Raw genomic sequence first — 18,482 nt, 5'->3', positions numbered from 1 at the left:
CACGTGCTCCACTATGTTCATTGCAGCCTTATTTATAATAGCCAGAAGCTGGAAAGAACCCAGATGCCCTTCAACAGAGGAATGGATACAGAAAATGTGGTACATCTACACAATGGAATATTACTCAGCTATCAAAAACAATGACTTTATGAAATTCGTAGGCAAATGGTCGGAACAGGAAAATATCATCCTGAGTGAGGTAACCCAATCACAGAAAGACACACATGGTATGCACTCATTGATAAGTGGCTATTAGCCCAAATGCTTGAATTACCCTAGATGCCTAGAACAAATGAAACTCAAGACGGATGATCAAAATGTGAATGCTTCACTCCTTCTTTAAAAGGGGAACAAGAATACACTTGGCAGGGAATAGGGAGGCAAAGATTAAAACAGACACAGAAGGAACACCCATTCAGAGCCTGCCCCACATGTGGCCCACACATATACAGCCATCCAATTAGACAAGATGGATGAAGCAAAGAAGTGCAGGCCAACAGGAGCCGGATGTAGATATCTCCTGAGAGACACAGCCAGAATACAGCAAACACAGAGGCGAATGCCAGCAGCAAACCACTGAATTGAGAATAGGACCCCCGTTGAAGGAATCAGAGAAAGAACTGGAAGAGCTTGAAGGGGCTCGAGACCCCATATGTACAACAATGCCAAGCAACCAGAGCTTCCAGGGACTAAGCCACTACCTAAAGACTATACATGGACTGACCCTGGACTCTGACCTCATAGGTAGCAATGAATATCCTAGTAAGAGCACCAGTGGAAGGGGAAGCCCTGGGTCCTGCTAAGACTGAACCCCCAGTGAACTAGATTGTTGGGGGAGGGCGACAAGGGGGGGAGGATGGGGAGGGGAACACCCATATAGAAGGGGAGGGGGAGGGGGATGTTTCCCCGGAAACTGGGAAAGGGAATAACACTCGAAATGTATATAAGAAATACTCAACTTAATAATAAAAAAAGGGTCATCCTTACCTAGTTAATGATAAAAAAAAAAAGGAGTATTCTATTATCAAGCAACTAGCTTACATGCTACACATGAAAACTGTCATTGTGAAGCCCATTGTGCCTGGTGTACAACAAATGCACCTAATAAAAAGTCACTTTAAAAGAATTGTGAAAAACAGAAAATTGCATTGCCCCCAATACCCAGTCCCCATGAGCACTACGGTGACTCAAGGTTTGGACAAGATCTACTTCATTTTTGGATGTTGGGTGTGACAGTTGTCATGTTCGCTCCATTTCCAGCATGTGGAGGCATCTGTAGATTCCGTGTGCCTTCGTGACTCAGAGTCACAATGCTATCTTGTCACTTTCGCTTTGCAATTTTTATCTGCTACTTCAAGTGAAGGAGGAAAAGGCCTGAAATGTGTGTTTTTTTTTTAAATACATCCAGGACCACACTTCACTGGAACTCTTCACTTGTTAAATAAAAACCATCCAACAGCTGCTAGATGGGAGAGGAATACCAATCACTTCAGAAGCTGAGAAACTTCAGATCTTGAAAAATCTACCCATTCAGAGCTAGCTGGGGCTGTGATGGTCCTAATGAAATGCTAAATCCAGGCTGCGTTTCTCATCATCGGTGAGATTGAATATGGAGATGCCTACAAGTGTGCCATTTTCTTTGAATGTCATTGTGGAGAGCGTTCATTCTTACACGCACAGTATCTGTAGTCTCATTTTTGTGTGATGTCTTCTCAAGTTCCCTGGCGTGGCTATAAAGCTGTACGTTTACAAGTCCTTTGGCACAACGTTCATGCCAGAGAAATCAGATACACTGCTGAAATTCATTGCATACTGACTACAAAATAGGGACTGTATCAGGGCGTGTTGTGAGATCTATTTCTGTCCTTTTCATGTCTCTCTGAATTTATTTGACAGAATTTCAGAAGGAAAACGCGCTTGCTGGAGGACAGGCCGTTCAGGCATCTTGCAGGCGCAAGGAGGCTGATAGATGCTTCACTCTCTTTGCCATTACCTCAAACCTCATTATGTCAGTAGCCCAGCCTCACTCTGAGTACAGCAGCAGTGGGGATTGTTCCTCCAACTGTCCTCTGTCTGGGTGTTTCTGGAGGCTTTCCTAGGCAGGTTTAGACTTTTCAAAGGCACAGCCAGTTTTAAAACACTCTTATATCAATGCCCAAAAGGAAGACCAACCTTTACAAAGTTTTAGTCCAACAATCACCAGGGCAGTGTCTGAGCTCTCCCCAACATCACATTCCCACTACAGCCTTTCAGAACATAACCATAACCAGTGTCTTCAGCACACTCAGGCTAACCCCCCTTAAGGTAAAGTGGGACATCTGGGGACTTAATTCTCTAACTTCCCATTCAGCTCTCAATATGCCATACTGTTAAACTCATGGGGCTTTTATCATCATAACGAAACTACTTAGTCTCATGCTCTGTAGTGACTAGATCCATGTCTTTTCAAACGTGGTCACTCAGGAGTAGGAGAAGATTTCTACCTCCTAGGGATTACATACTCCTCTTCTTCTCTGGTATGCTATGTTCTTTCTCCCTCCGCACTCACTCACTCACTCCCTTCTTCCTTCCTTTCTTCCTTCCCCTCCCCCTCCAACCTCTGGCACCCTGTCTCAGTTGTCTGGATTCACATTTGCCTGCACTCTACTCTGACACACTTGTCCTAAACGCTCTTGTTCATATTTATGGCTCTAACGTCTGCACGTTGTTAACTATCCAACTATTTGACTAACCAAATCTCTCTCTTGAACCTCAGGCACATTTTACTTTATGGTAAACATCTTAAGGTGTTTCATAGAACCTCAAGTTTAAGGTGTCTAAAACAATTTTCCCCCAAAAAATTAATTCTTGTGTTGGCAAGATGTCTCAGACAGTCTCTGTTCAGCAAATCGGGTTGACCTGAGTTAGAGTACCAGAACCCATGTAGTGGAGGGAATGAACGACTGCCTCAAGTTTTTCTCTGACCTTTACATCCATATTGGGACACACATGTATGCCCATTCACATGCTATGCCCATTCACATGCACACAAATGCACATATGCAAATATACAATAAGGAAATAGTTCAGTGCTATTTAGTTTAATGAAACAGTGTTCCACAGAGTCAAGAAGCTGAGACTATGTTCATACCAGTCCTCAGCCTGAGTCCCAAGTCCCCATTGTTTCTCATCAAAATGACTGTGATGGCTGTCCACACATTGCCAGGTCTTCCATCCCCCATTCCCAAAAGGGACTAAACTCTACAGGTTAAAGTTCAAACTGAAAGGTAAGACATGCATGCCTTTCTGGAATTTCAGTTCCTACCAGCCTTTGATCACCTCAGATCCTTGCCTACTCCTGCTTTAAGCACTTTGTCCCAGTGGCTCTTACAAGGTAGAGGAACAGTGGAAGTTTGTGTATCTTTATGTGACCCCTACTCAGTGCCATGACTCACACATCAGAACAGTTTAATGACTGTCTTGACAATACAATCATGTGCAGGGTGGACGGTATCATGTTCTACCTTTCAAAAACTTTGCCTTCTATGTATTTCTGTGCTTTTCCCAAATGGAATCCTCATTTTAACTTTGGGTGGGAAGAAGACCTAATTCTCCAAGAGTTGGCTATTTTACCCACCAAAGGAAGACTCTGTCTTAGAGGAACAAGAGGTTCCTCTAACCCTCATTTAGCTAATTTGAAATTAAATGCACTAGGATATTCTGAGAGTTGAACAATTTTTTTCTTTTTTCTTTTTTTCCTCCATCTTTATTAACTTGGGTATTTCTTATTTACATTTCAATTGTTATTCCCTTTCCCGGTTTCTGGGCCAACATCCCCCTAAACCCTCCCCCTCCCCTTCTTTATGGGTGTTCCCCTCCCCATCCTCCCCCCATTACCGCCCTCCTCCCAACAATCACGTTCACTGGGGGTTCAGTCTTGGCAGGACCAAGGGCTTCCCCTTCCACTGGTGCTCTTACTAGGCTATTCATTGCTACCTATGAGGTTGGAGCCCAGGGTCAGTCCATGTACAGTCCTTGGGTAGTAGCTTAGTCCCTGGAAGCTCTGGTTGGTTGAGTTGAACAATTTAGATTTGGAGAAGGGCTGCGGCTTTCTTCCTTCCCTGCATGCTGAACACTTAACATCACTCAGTGAACCTATTATATTCCACTTCCTGCTCCTTCACAGGTCATTTCCATGACCAACTGAATCTAATGGGAAGTCCTCAATTTGCAGCATATTCTTTCCAATGATAGCAACCCACACAGATTTGACCTTCAGATTATCTTTAATGGGTCTTTCAACATGTTTAATAAGTCTCGTTTGTCCTCTTTACTAACCAATTGTTTTTTGTTTTTTTTTTTTTTTGGTTCTTTTTTTTTCGGAGCTGGGGACCGAACCCAGGGCCTTGCGCTTCCTAGGTAAGCGCTCTGCCACTGAGCTAAATCCCCAGCCCCAACTAACCAATTGTTAAGAGGCACTTCGGGTCTTTCAGTGGTACAAGTAAACTCCACAGCTCCCATGCCCTCACCCAGTGAGTCAAACTCACCATTCCACCAAGAGAAGTGGAATGTTTCACTAGTGGGCATAAATATCAGGAAAGTAAGACTTTCCACATATACCCCTTTCTTCTTCAGAGTGTCAAGAAGCAATTACAAAGTAGCTTCTCAGTTCATGTTTGCTTCCAACTGAATGAATTTTGCAGTTCTGTTACACAATGGCATACCTGCTTTAGAACCCATTCCAACCTAATAATTCTCCAAAAGTTACACATCTACTTTCTTTCTCACATCACTCTTTGATAAGGTTATTTCACTTGTTGTTAGAAAGATTTTATTTGTTTTTCTTGGTATTTTGGGAGGTTTGGCTACTTTTACAAGCTGGGGTCATACATGTTATACAAAGAGTCAATCACTGAACTACTTTTAGAAAAACTTAAGTAACAGGCTCCCCAAAAGACACCACTGAAGCCTGTGGCTTTGACTGAGTAAATGTCATAATTCAATCTGAAGGTACCCTTGACACCTTCATGCACGAAAGCTGTATCTGTCAAAATGCCGTGACCATCAAGTAAAGTAAGTTGCTACACACACAATAAACACAAACACAATAAATAGTAATTGCATCGACATACAAATTCATGTTTTGAGGGATGCTGATTTTAAAAGCAAAATGCATGTCAATCATTATAAATATATCCTAGGCATTTTTATAACAATTCCCCATGTTTAATTCAGTAAATCATTGATTTCTGTGTAGAATATATTTTCTAAAAACATGTACATCTAGAACATTTTCCATGAGAAGTAATTTATACTCTACCTTAAGGGTTGTTCTAGTCAGCTTGGTCTGCTATAACAAATTGACATAGACTTGAAGGTTTAAACAGGAGGAATTTGATTTACAACTAGAGCCTGGGAAATCTGAGCTAGAGATCCCTACAGGATGAGGTCTGCTGAGGGCTTGCTTCCAGGTATATAAATGTCTTATTGTATCCTCACATAATAGACAATAGGGGTGGGAAGAAGGAGGAGACTCTCAACTTACAGGGCCATTAAGCCCATTCATGAGTGGTACACCCCCATGACCTAACCACCTCCAAAGGTTCCACATCCCAACACCATCACTCAGAAGTTAGGACTTCAACATAAGAAGATGTGGGCATGAACTTTCAGCTTACAACAGTCTTACACTGACTCAGTGAAAATTCAAAGGGGTGAGAAACCCATGAAAAAACCTTTAGTGTAAAAACCAGAATTCATTCTAATTGAGCAAAGAGAAATTTAATGGCCATTATAGGCAGAAAGCAGGAAAGTGCCTAACGAAGGCCTGTGCTCACTCACAGCAGATCCCGCACTCCCTAATGAACAATTACCTCTTCCAACTCCTGCTAGACAAGCACTCCCTTTGCCTTCCAGTTCAACTCCTCCACAAAAGAATGCTTTTGTTTTTCTGCCCTTAACCTTTTAAGCCAAGTAGATATCAAAGCATTTTAATGCCTGCTCTGAAATGAGACCCACTAACGTTGCAAGCAAACCATACAGGCATTAGTCATCGTCCTCAAAGGTTGTTCCAATTCCTTTTGCCTTTCTTTATATCTCTGACTTGCTAATGAGAGTGTTAAGGGATTCGCTTCTTTCCAAATGACATTCTAAGTTTGTACTTATTGACCCAGTTAAACAGATATGATAATAACTTAAATCTTCATTAAGGGAAAAGAGAGGAGAGCGATCAGATAGAACATGTGATTTTAACTATTTTTTTTTAAGTATCTAAAAGAAATATATGAAGTTTTGACCTCTAATAATATGATTGGGTATAAGTGGCTGCCTAATTCAGTATTATATGTTCTTTTTTTGATATTTAGAATTGCTCATAACTGAAGTTTTGTTGTTCTTTTTGTTGGGGGGGTGTTTGTTTTGTTTTTGTTTTAATTTGGTCTCACTTGTCCCCAGCGAGCCTCCAATTCACTATGTAATCAAGGACAACATTGAACTTCTGGTCTTCTTGCCTCTACCTCCTGATGTTGGATTCAGATGTGCACCACCACTCCGTTTAAACAGTGCTGGTTGGGCCTGAATGAGGCTTTTGTGCAGGAAAAAAAGCACTACCAACTAAGCTACTGCCACAGCCCCTCATAACAGTAACGACAACAAAAGCAAAATCAGTAACTCTCTTCAACCAGATAAACCTGTCCCAGCAGAGTGAGTTCAGATAACGTACTCTCTGAACTCCCATGTTCCTGCCTTGTCAGTTCTCACCCCTCATTAAATTTTTGGTCCTCGTCTTCCTCTAAATCGCCCAGCATTGCTACACAAAGCTATTTTCGTTAGATGCTTCCTAAATTCACCCCCTGCCACCTTAGGTAAGAGACCTTAACGATTTGCCTTTCCCCTGCACTTTAATGAACCAGTATCATTTTACCCATTGGCCACCTTACACTCTTTCTTCCTTATTTCACTTCCTGAAAGATTATTGGAATTGTGTTGATGTTTTCTTACATCCGTCAGCTTTTCAAACCATGTACCAGTTAAGTACCTTTGGTTCACACTTTCTAGTACAGTTAAATCTTTCTGAGAATGCTAAACATGGCACCATATTTTGATATCTTGCTTACAGAATTAAGATGAAGTCACTGAAGAATTTGGTATGCTTTTTTGATATTGTAGCATGAATCTTGTCATGGGACCAGCCCCCAAGCCATCCCTAAATATTGCCCGGTTCCTAATGTTCTGAAACATCCTCTCCTTTGATAGTGAAGAGACAGGTCTGTGACTGCTTCCAACAAAAGAAATATGGAAAGGTTATCTACTGGATGCCACTCCGATATTTATGCTATTACATATGGCAACGCCTTAACAGCCTTGAGTGGGATTCTTCCTGCTGCCTTGATGATGCAAACAATTGTCCTGAAGAGGCCACTCGGCATGAGACCACGGGGACTCCACCTTCAATCTCACATCCTCAAAAAAAAAAAAATGAATTCTGTTAATGCCTGAATGATCTCACAAGCCATTTTCTTCCAGTTAAGTTTTCCAATGAAGAGACAACCTAGTAAGACCTTGGTGCAGCCTCAAGAGACCCTGAGCAGAAAATCCAGATAAACCATGTCACAACCCCTGAGTCGGGCCAACAAAGTCAACAACACATGTGCCTCATCTTCCATGAAGTTTATGTAATTTACTGTATAGCAATGTAAGATTAATTCACTGGGTAGCATTTCTTGCAAAGACAAGAAATTACAGGGAGGAGTAAATAACAAATGAAAGGTAAATTATATCTGACTGGAAAGCAGCAGCCAGATAACAGACACAGATGAGCCATGATGGGCACAAACACTGAGCATGACTGATTTAAAAGGAAGTCTCTCTGGGATGCTGCTCTGAAAAAGAGTAGGATTTTAATGGAATTGTATACGAGATATCATAGAACTTCATTTTTATCTAGTAAACAGAGGGAGTGAAGACAGATTCAGGCCATAAGCCAATCAGGAGGCACTAAGTACTTTACCTATGTTAATTCCCACAGCCTAGATAAGTGTCCTTAAGTACCAATTTAGGGATGAGGAAAACGTTGCTGCTGAGTCATTTGCTTTGTGCTAGAACTAAACTCCAGCACGTCTCTGTCCAAAGCTGTAGGTCTCAAGCAGCACTACAGGGAGGAGAAGGAAGAAGGTCAGACAGTGAGAGCTGCATGGGAAAGATATGGGCAGACCCTGAGCATAGAAACTGAGTGAAAAACAGAACGGTAGCAACAGCCACCCACTACTGGGCTAAGGAGAAAGAGGGAACCAGCACTTTGAAGAACGAAATGAATTAAACATTATTTTCACAGTATCGCTGGAAAAAATCAAATGAGCTTTAAGCAAAGAAGTTATATCCTTGGGCAGCAGACTGACTTTAAAAAAAAAAAAAAAAGCATGAACTACACGGAAGAGCATCAAAGCCTGGTCAACCGCGCTCAGCCCCTACACGAAGCTTTTCTGGCTAGTGATCTTCCACCCAGAAGCTGGACTTTAGTAGCAAATTTCCTTCTCCAATTTTATACTTGTAGCACTGACCTATATGAACTAAAGCTGTTCCTTGTCCCTCCAAATCAAGGATTCAAATATTGTCCTCAAATTGTATTGGTGCTTAGTAAATCTGAGAAGTAGAGAACTGCTCGTATTGTTAGAGGCAGGCATGGGGGTTGAACGGAGACAGAGGGTTCTTACAAAGAATATTGTGGTGATTGGGGTTGGCAAACCTATAACCCAAGTCTGTCTTCACAAGGCGTAGTTCTGCCCAGGTGAGGATATTTTATGCTATAGTGTTATCTGAATTTAAGTCTTGCTTGTGGAAGTTGATGCTATTGGGAAATAGAAGAGTTTAAGAGATAGAGCCCAGTGAGAAGAGCTCTGATTGTTGGAACAGGAATCTCAGCCCTTCTTCCTTCCTCTGTTTGCATCCTGGGCCTGAGATGAGCACTTCAAAATCAATAGGTCCAACTGGCCATGGACTGAAACCTCCAAACACGTGAGTAAAAATAACCCTCTCATCTTGGTAAGTTTCTTTCATAGTTGGTCACATAACAGAAAGGTGACAAACATGCTTTATAAGCCAGAAATTAACCCAAGCAGGACCAGAGTCAACTACCAGAAATTCACTGGAAAATACATCGGAAAATACCAGGGTGATGGGGAAGCTAGGAATACGGCCCTGAACAGCTGAGGATCGGCAATATGAGAAAGCAGGTTTCAAACGGGAGCGGGCAGTTCTCAGACAACTGTGAACACATGTACAAGCAGCCTGGGCCCTTTGCTTCCCCTGCCAGGTTATAAGCCAGACATTGGTCAGAGAGCAGCTGACTCAGCAGGACATCTCCACAGACATCCTGGTCCTCTGCCTTCCCCCAGCAAGAATTCTCAGCATATCTTCCCTAATTATATCACTGATGCTGCTAGATCTGTAGCTTTCAAAATGTGGTTAGTGCTCTTTTTAAAAAAAAAAAAAGCTTTTTATTAGTTCTTTGTGGATTTCATATCATATACCCCAATCCCACTTATCTCCCCGTCCCCTCCTACCCACCCTCCACCCTTGCAAATCCTCCCAACAAAGAAAAAAGTCCCCTTGTGCAAGCTCTAATGTATAACAGTATGTCCCACAGTTTACCCTTTTGTCCATACTTCTTTGCTTGCAAATGTTCAATGCAATGACTCATTACTCTGGTATGAGGTCTCTGGCTTCTGCTATACTATCAATACTGAAACCTCGCTGGGACTCCTCTCAAATATCCTGTTGTTACCCTGTGTCGTGGAGACCCAGTAGTTTTGGATCTATAGGACTTAGCCCTTCATGCACTCCAGCAATTAGTTCATAGATAACTGGGACGAGCCAATTCAAAGCCCTAGATCTGGTCTTGAGAGTTATCTGAACTGGTTAGCCGGCCAGCTCTCCCACACCCACACCACCGGGGAAGCTCTCCTGCTCTGCCCTGGTTGGCTCATTCAATGATGCAACCAGAAAGGAGCAAAAACATCTCTTGCTCTATGTGCTGGGGGCTGGATCATCTGGGCCAGTTCTATTATGCTGCTAAGCAAGATACAGGGCCTACTCTTCTGAGTGCTTCAGTAGGTGAGGGGCTGTGCTGCCTCTCCAGCTTTCAGCCTTCAGGCAAGCTTACCTCCAATCCCCACAGTCAGGGCCATCTATCCTGCTGCTCAGGTGAGGTGCAGGGCCCACTCTCCCAAGTGCTGCAGCCGGTGAGGGACAGGGCCAGTTCTCCCACTCTTACTCTCTGTGTGTCTACCCTGAAGGATGCAAGGGCTTTTGACTTTCTGAGAATGTTCAGTTTACAGCCGTTTTTCTCCCATAAAAGACAAACATTGTTGAGGCATGTAAGTACTTCTAGTGGCATTGGATCCATCATCAAAGGGAGCTTACGAGGCGTCAAGCACTTATTGATTTCTGGGCCCGTGTAGTATGATGAAGCACTCTTTCCTCAGAGACACTTCACCTTCTAGTGTCAGAACAGTTATCACCTGCTTGATGCCAGCCAGGCAGTGGCATGCAGCTGATCGGGATGTCTGATTTACCCCTGGATGTGAAATGATTGGTCAGTAGGAAACAGTCTCAGAAATGTGGTGTCAGAAGTTGCATAATGCCTTTGAGGATCCTACCACGAGCCACAGCAGGGACATTTAGACCGTTTTCCAAAAGAATCTGCATGAGACTCCCATTAGTCTGCTCTCTCCTCCTGTCTGGGATTGCTCATTGTTCATTTGGATCTCCAAGGCAGCTTTTATCCAGACTTTTGATCTGTCCTTTCCCTACTACTGTTTCATTTTTAATACCTAATTCAGCTGTTCACTTTATAATCTGGACATAATTTAGTCAAAAGCTCAGTCATAAGCTGAGAAGATCTAGGTAAGTGCATGCCATGTAAGTACTGTAGGACCTGAGATCCCTCCCAGAACCAGTAACAGAGCTGAACACAGTAGTGCAGACATGTAATCCAAGTACTGCATAGGTGGAGACAGGCAAACACCGCGTGCTCCATAAACAGGCAACCCAGACTTACTCAGTGAGTTCCAGGTGAGTAGGAAATCCTATGTCAAGGATGCCTGTGGTGAGGGATGACTCATCCACTATGAATGCTTGTGACATTTCGAAGAAGATCATGGTTCTGTCCCAAGAACCAATGTAGCCTATTATTCCAGTTACAGAAGAGCTGATACCCTTTCTTAGCCTCTAGGGTACTGAATGCACTTGGTACACAGACATAAATACAGAAAAAATTCATTAAATAAAAATAGGCAAATTCTTTTATAAAAGCCCACATGCTTCTACAGGGTCTAGCAAGATGAGTCTCTTCCACAACCACATCTCCCAAGGCCACCAGATCTAGTCCAGATCCCACATCCAGTTCTCCAGCCTACTCTGGCCTCCTTATGCTTACACCAAAAATGATCCCTGGACCAAAATGTGAATGCTTCACCCCTTCTTTAAAAGGGGAACAAGAATACCCTTGGCAGGGAATAGGGAGGCAAAGATTAAAACAGAGACAGAAGGAACACCCATTCAGAGCCTGCCCCACATGTGGCCCATACATATACAGCCACCCAATTAGACAAGATGGATGAAGCAAAGAAGTGCAGGCCGACAGGAACCGGATGTAGATATCTCCTGAGAGACACAGCCAGAATACAGCAAATACAGAGGCGAATGCCAGCAGCAAACCACTGAACTGAGAATAGGACCCCCGTTAAAGGAATCAGAGAAAGGACTGGAAGAGCTTGAAGGGGCTCAAGACCCCATATGAACAACAATGCCAAGCAACCAGAGCTTCCAGGGACTAAGCCACTACCTAAAGACTATACATGGACTGACCCTGGGCTCCAACCTCATAGGTAACAATGAATATCCTAGTAAGGGCACCAGTGGAAGGGGAAGCCCTTGGTCCTGCCAAGACTGAACCCCCAGTGAACTAGATTGTTGGGGGTAGGGCGGTAATGGGGGGAGGGTGGGTAGAGGAACACCCATATAGAAGGGGAGGGTTGGGGGGATGTTGGCCCAGAAACCGGGAAAGGGAATAACAATTGAAATGTAAATAAGAAATACTCAAGTTAATAAAGATTTTAAAAAAGAAAAAAAAATGATCTCTGTGCTTCAGCAAGAACACTCGCTACCTACCCCCCAACTCACAGGACCCTCATACACCATATGCAACTTTTTCAACCAACAAGATCTATTCCAACACTCCAGGCTTAGGACCAGGAAGCATATCCTGTATACCAGCCCAGATCCCTCTGTGCACATGACTTCATTCTACCAAAGCCATTTCCAACATCTGGGCCCAACCTACCCACACAACCTCTCTTCATTCTCTTCACACAGCTGTTCTAAGCCCATATCAATCAGACTTAGAGCTAACAAAAGAAGGCCTGATGTCACCACAAAATACCAACAATATGAAAGATCAAACCACTATCTTTTCCCCAAAACTACCTGTAGAAATGTTGTCGATGAGAACTGCCTAGATAGATCACATGACATGAAACTTTTTTAAAAATCATAAACTTCATTAAAAAATTCAAGCAGTTGAAAGAAGATTTAAAGAAATGGATAAAATTAAGAAGAAAGAACTGAGGCTAAATGTCTGGGTGATACCTAAGAAAAAACAAACATAAGGCTGGTGGAAATGACAAAGATAACCCAGGACTTGAGAACAGAATTCAATAAGGAAATAGAAAAATCAGTGAAAGCTCAAGCAAAAATAAAAACGGAATTAAAAAGCCCAGTAACTCAACTAGAAAACTTACAGAGAAGCCTCCATGCAGAATGAATCAAGAGTAATATAAAATATAAAGATTTGAGGAAAAAAACAGAGAACCTAGACCAAATAAGCAAAGTATATGAATTAAGAAAAAAACCACAAGAAAGAAACATGGGAAACATGGGACACTGAAAAAATCTTCATATTATAGGAGTAGTTGAGAGAGAAGAATCACAAGCCAATGGTATAGACCATATCTTCACCAAGATTACAAAAGAAAAGCCACACTCATACAGGTACAAGAAACACACAGAACACCAAATAGACAAGACAATAAAAAAGTTCCCACAGCATATCATAGTTAAATCCCTAAGTAGACGTAACAAAGAAAATATATTGAAAGCTACAAGAGAAGAAAAGTCAAGTGCATTAAAGAAAACCCTCCAGTACAACAGCTGATTTCTCAATGAAAACTTGGAGCCAAAAGATCCTGCATTCTAAGTCCTAAAGGACTATGACAGCCAACCTCAACTTAAAAAAAGGGCAAAACTATCCACCATAAGTGAAGGAGAAAGAAAAAATTTCCACAGTAGAAACAGACTTAAAAATTATATCTCATAAACCAACCCTAAAGAAAATACTAGAAGTAATATTCAACACTGAAGAGAAGAATGACATAGCAAAGAGAGGATGAAAAAAGATAAAAGCCACAATTATTAAGACACAAAATACCCACATATGTAGCAGATGTACAACTCAGTGTCCATGTGGGTCCCCCAACAACTAGAGTAAGGAACTGTCCCTAAAGATGTTGCCTGTCTGTGGAATCTGTTCCTCCTTAGGGCTGCCTTGTCTGGACAAAATATTACATAATAAACATAATAAACATCAGAAATAGTTGACATCCTACATTAAATGGACTTAATCTACAGAAATTCCACCCAAACACCAAAGAATACATTTTCTTCTCAACAACACACAGGAGCTGTTCTAAAAGAGATCACATTCTGGAACCCAAAACAAACTTTACATACTCAAAAGGGTTGAAATCCCACCTTGTATTTTATCTGATAACAATACAAAAAAAACTTAAAATAAACAACAAATAAATCTCTAGTAAATGTACCAGCTCATTACTGAATAATAGATGGGACAAAAAAGAAATCAAGAAAGAAATTTTTAAAAAAACCATCCTTCCTGGAAATAAATAAAAATTAAAACATGACACAACGAAAACTCTGGGACACACAGAAAACCTGCTTTATTATTTTTTTTTATTAACTTGAGTATTTCTTATATACATTTCGAGTGTTATTCCCTTTCCCGGTTTCCGGGCAAACATCCCCCTCCCCCCTCCCCTTCCTTATGGGTGTTCCCCTCCCAGCCCTCCCCCCATTGCTGCCCTCCCCCACCAGTCTAGTTCACTGAGGGTTCAGTCTTAGCAGGACCCAGGGCTTCCCCTTACACTGGTGCTCTTACTAGGATATTCATTGCTACCTATGGGGTCAGAGTCCAGGGTCAGTCCATGTATAGTCTTTAGGTAGTGGCTTAGTCCCTGGAAGCTCTGGTTGCTTGGCATTGTTGTACTTTTGGGGTCTCGAGCCCCTTCAAGCTCTTCCAGTTCTTTCTCTGATTCCTTCAATAGGGAACCTATTCTCAGTTCAGTGGTTTGCTGCTGGCATTCGCCACTGTATTTGCTGTATTCTGGCTTTCTTATGGCACACTAGACTACCCAGCCCAGAAGTGGCACCGCTCACCATGAGCTGGACCCTCCCACAGCCAACATGAATCATGAAAATGCACCACAGGTTGCCTGTCTCTAGTTCCATTATGTCTTCAACCTTATAATCCTCCTGCTTTCCAAGTCTGATATTAATTTTGAATTCTTCCTCTTTCAACATAGCTCCCAACACACTCTCTCTCTCTCTCTCTCTCTCTCTCTCTCTCTCTCTCTCTCTCTCTCTCTCCTCTAAGAAATATAACTTAGTGTTTAGATCTTCACAGATTTCTTATTCCCATGGACACTCTCATAGTTCACATTGGGTTTCATGGTGTTGCTTTATACCCTTCCCCTCTCTGACCATCCTGTTACAACAACCTTCTGCTTTCAGTCCCCTCCATTTCAATGCCTCAAGTGCTGTCAAAATAATCTTCTAAAACCTGTGTTTACAAAGCCCAGTTCTGATTGCGTCACTCTGTGTTACTTATAAGAATATCAGATGGAGATAAACTGTCACAGCAGAAGGTATTTTTGAAACTCAGAATTTTTTACTTAATACAGCCCAAGTGCCTTGCCATGGCATTCAGATAATTCCATGATCATAGAGTTGCTGGGAGGGAACTTGGACATGTCTTGCACTAGAATCCTCAAACTTGATCCAGAGTGTCCTTTCCTGTCTTGTCTTCCTCACTAGCCTTAGCACATCCTTTGCTTGAACAGACTAAGCCAATCATATCTTTGTCATTTCTGCCTCACTGACTGCTCTCAAAGGCTGTCTTCTGTCTGGGGGTTCTTCCCTTACAGTCTGTCATAATGTGTTCATTTTTCTAAGTTCTAGGTCAAATGTCCCCTCTTTCATGAATGCTTGCCCGATGCTTACAAATTAAATCTCATTTCTCCTCAAATTTTAATAATTCTTCTGTAGTCCTTTCTTCAGGCATAGAACAGTATGGCCTGTGTTATAAACAGTTGGGTATCACCTGCTGTTCTTCCTACTGCCAACTCCTGAAGGAGAGAAATCTTGACTAGTTTATTTGTGTTCCCCTGGTGTTGTTTTGTTTTAGACTTTCGGGGGGGGGGGAGTACTTCTAAACTGTTATTTTTCCCAATGGTTTTAAAAGACAACATGGACAGACATGAAATTATAAAATTTCAACTGAAACTTTACTAACTACTAGCCCTGAGCATTTAGGAAAGAATAGGTTTGACCTTAGCTCTCTATCACGTAGGGAACTAGGTCAGATTATTGCTAATTCTATTCAATAAATATTTGTAAAGTATCAAGCACATGCCAGGGACATTCTGTCAGGTTCTTTGGGAGTAGATAAAAATCTACTCATTGAGACAGACATAGTCTAATGAGAAGGAACTCAATTTTATATAGCTGAAACCGAGTGCCATCTGAGGAAAAACCTGCTGTGGAGATTTAAATAAGCCTAAAACTAGGGGAAATCTTGAAGGAAAGAGGGAGTAAATTGGCCTGAAAGCCATTCAGACTGGTTTGGACCCTCCCTGACTTTGTACACATGGCACAATCTTGAGCAAAACCCTGAACTCTAGGTCTCAGAATCTTCACCCATAAAAGAGCACCAACCATACGTACATATAGCTAGTTTTCCTCAAATATAGTAAGTGTTCAAACAATAGTATAGTGCCTTCCCTCCTCTGTCTTTTCCTGGTTACAAAGGAAACTAGCCATGCTCCAAATTCACTTTAGCTCTAACTGAAATGATTTGAATCTTTTTACCGCACTTCAAACTGAGAACCCTAGAAGAAGATAAAATGAAATCAGCATTCGTTAAAGCCCACCAACCTTGGGGGTTCTGGCATAGCCACTAATGTATCCTTAAAAGACTGAGTATTTTCTTGTCGATGATCCATTCCATTTGGGGTAGTAAATGCAATATCAAGTGCATTCATCCTAACATGTCAGAGTTGCTTCTCTCCTTCTCGTGATGAATAGCTGATGCCACACCTCACAGTTATAAATATGCTTCCGCCTCTAATGGTCTCAATAAATTTACCATCTTTCTCAACTGGATATTTTACTGTCAGAACACGGTTCTTTATGCCTGTTATGCTGACACTGAGCAATAAGGATTTTAGACAAGTCCAGTAAAAGCACTAAATGGATTTTTATAAGGCTTTGACATGACATCAGCAGGAAAGTCCACTTTTAATAAGAACTATATCTTCCTACTTCCAGGTTCCAAGCTCCTCTGGACTCATTTTGTGGCACAAATATCTCCAAGCAAAGGAGCCAGATTCCCTCCGGCTGCAAACATACACTCACACTAACCAAATTGAACTGTAAACTTATCTGCCTTTACCAGTCTGTCACTTCTGTCGGCACTACAGTCATGAGGGGTCTGTAATCCTTCACCGAGCTAGGCTCTGGGTGGCAATCAAAGACCCATTAGAATCCACTGCTCTCTGAAATCACACAGAAAACCTAGTTTCTATATCTTCATCTCCTCTCAACCAACTAATTATCCTGGGTCAAATGTACCAACTCAGTCCGGTTCGACAAAAATGTATGACTCTTTTGGATGACAGAAATTCTTCTAGGCGGTTAGTACAAAGGTCCAAAGCGATGAAATAAATTTTTAAGTACTTACATTGGAATGCTTGAGCAATGGGAGTACGAGAGTTATCTTTCAGGCATGTGGTTTGAGAGAATCAGAGAAAGAACTGGAAGAGCTTGAAGGGGCTCGAGATCCCATATGTACAACAATGCCAAGCAACCAGAGCTTCCAGGGACTAAGCCACTACCTAAAGACTATACATGGACTGACCCTGGACTCTGACCCCATAGGTAGCAATGAATATCCTAGTAAGAGCACCAGTGGAAGGGGAAGCCCTGGGTCCTGCTAAGACTGAACCCCCAGTGAACTAGACTGTTGGGGGGAGGACGGCAATGGGGGGAGGGTTGGGAGGGGAACACCCATAAGGAAGGGGAGGGGGGAGGGGGATGTTTGCCCGGAAACCAAAGAATTATTATTAAGTATTAAATAAATTTAAAAAAATAAGGAAAATGAGACTTCATACCGAGAATAGCTTCAGTGAAGCAGTCAAAGAAGCTCAGAGAAAGAGCATTCCCACCCCGCCTATGTTTCTCACACCCAGAAGCCAGGTCCCTCAGCGTAGCTCATTGCCTCCTTTATTACCTGGGCAGCTCTGTCCTGCGTCTGGCTCTGAACAGAACATAACAACGCGGTCCCTGCCCCAAAGGCTAACAATTCAGGCTAGGAAGACAGCTTGTTCTGACACACTCCTAAATAAGCTTCAAATGTACAAGGGAGAAACCAGATCAAATCTAAGGGGAAAGCATCTGAAATACAACAAATCTATAATGACTAACTGACCTAACTTATGACCTATAAAAATCATTTTTCTTCCAAAGACAACTAATATACCCGTAGCCAGCTCTGTGCCAAATATACAGCTTGATGAATCAGCTCCTTCTAGACTGATACAAGGTCCAAACTGAATGAGGTTTTCAATAGCTTTGAAAAAAGAGCTCCAGTCTCTGAGAAAATCTGAATGCCTTAGGTCAAGTTTGTAACAGCATCTTAAAGACACTTCATTAACTCAACAAATACCTACTGAATTCCTGCTCCATGTACAGCATAGTGCAGGGGGGGGCAGCAAATACAAAAGTTTGGAGGCATTTACTATTGAAAACAAAATGAACGAAGTTACAACCTAATATTTATCACCTGCTTCTGATTACATGTGTTTATCCTAATTACATAATAAGATGCAATCATTCTGAAAACAAAGGGAGCCTGGGTTTTGTGTTAAGTAAGCCTTCTTGAGGCACAAGACAGAAAAAAAATCAGAGTGTGAATCAAATGCCAGAAGCCGAAAATTCTATCTAAGCTACTAATACCAAAAAAGGCCAAGTGTAAAACCCTATGTCTGAGGGTAAAAAGAAGTCACTAACTACCTGAGGAGAAATGGAAATCTATGAAGCCCTTAGAAGCCTCCAGTGTGAAAGAAGCCTGACTGGCTAATGAACACCGAGGTCTT

This window comes from Rattus norvegicus, chromosome 6, assembly GCF_021556685.1.
Source record: "Rattus norvegicus strain SHRSP/BbbUtx chromosome 6, alternate assembly SHRSP_T2T, whole genome shotgun sequence".
Classification (NCBI taxonomy): Eukaryota; Metazoa; Chordata; class Mammalia; order Rodentia; family Muridae; genus Rattus; species Rattus norvegicus.
The sequence above is the reverse complement of the archived record's forward strand: the minus strand, read 5'-3'. Positions refer to the sequence as shown.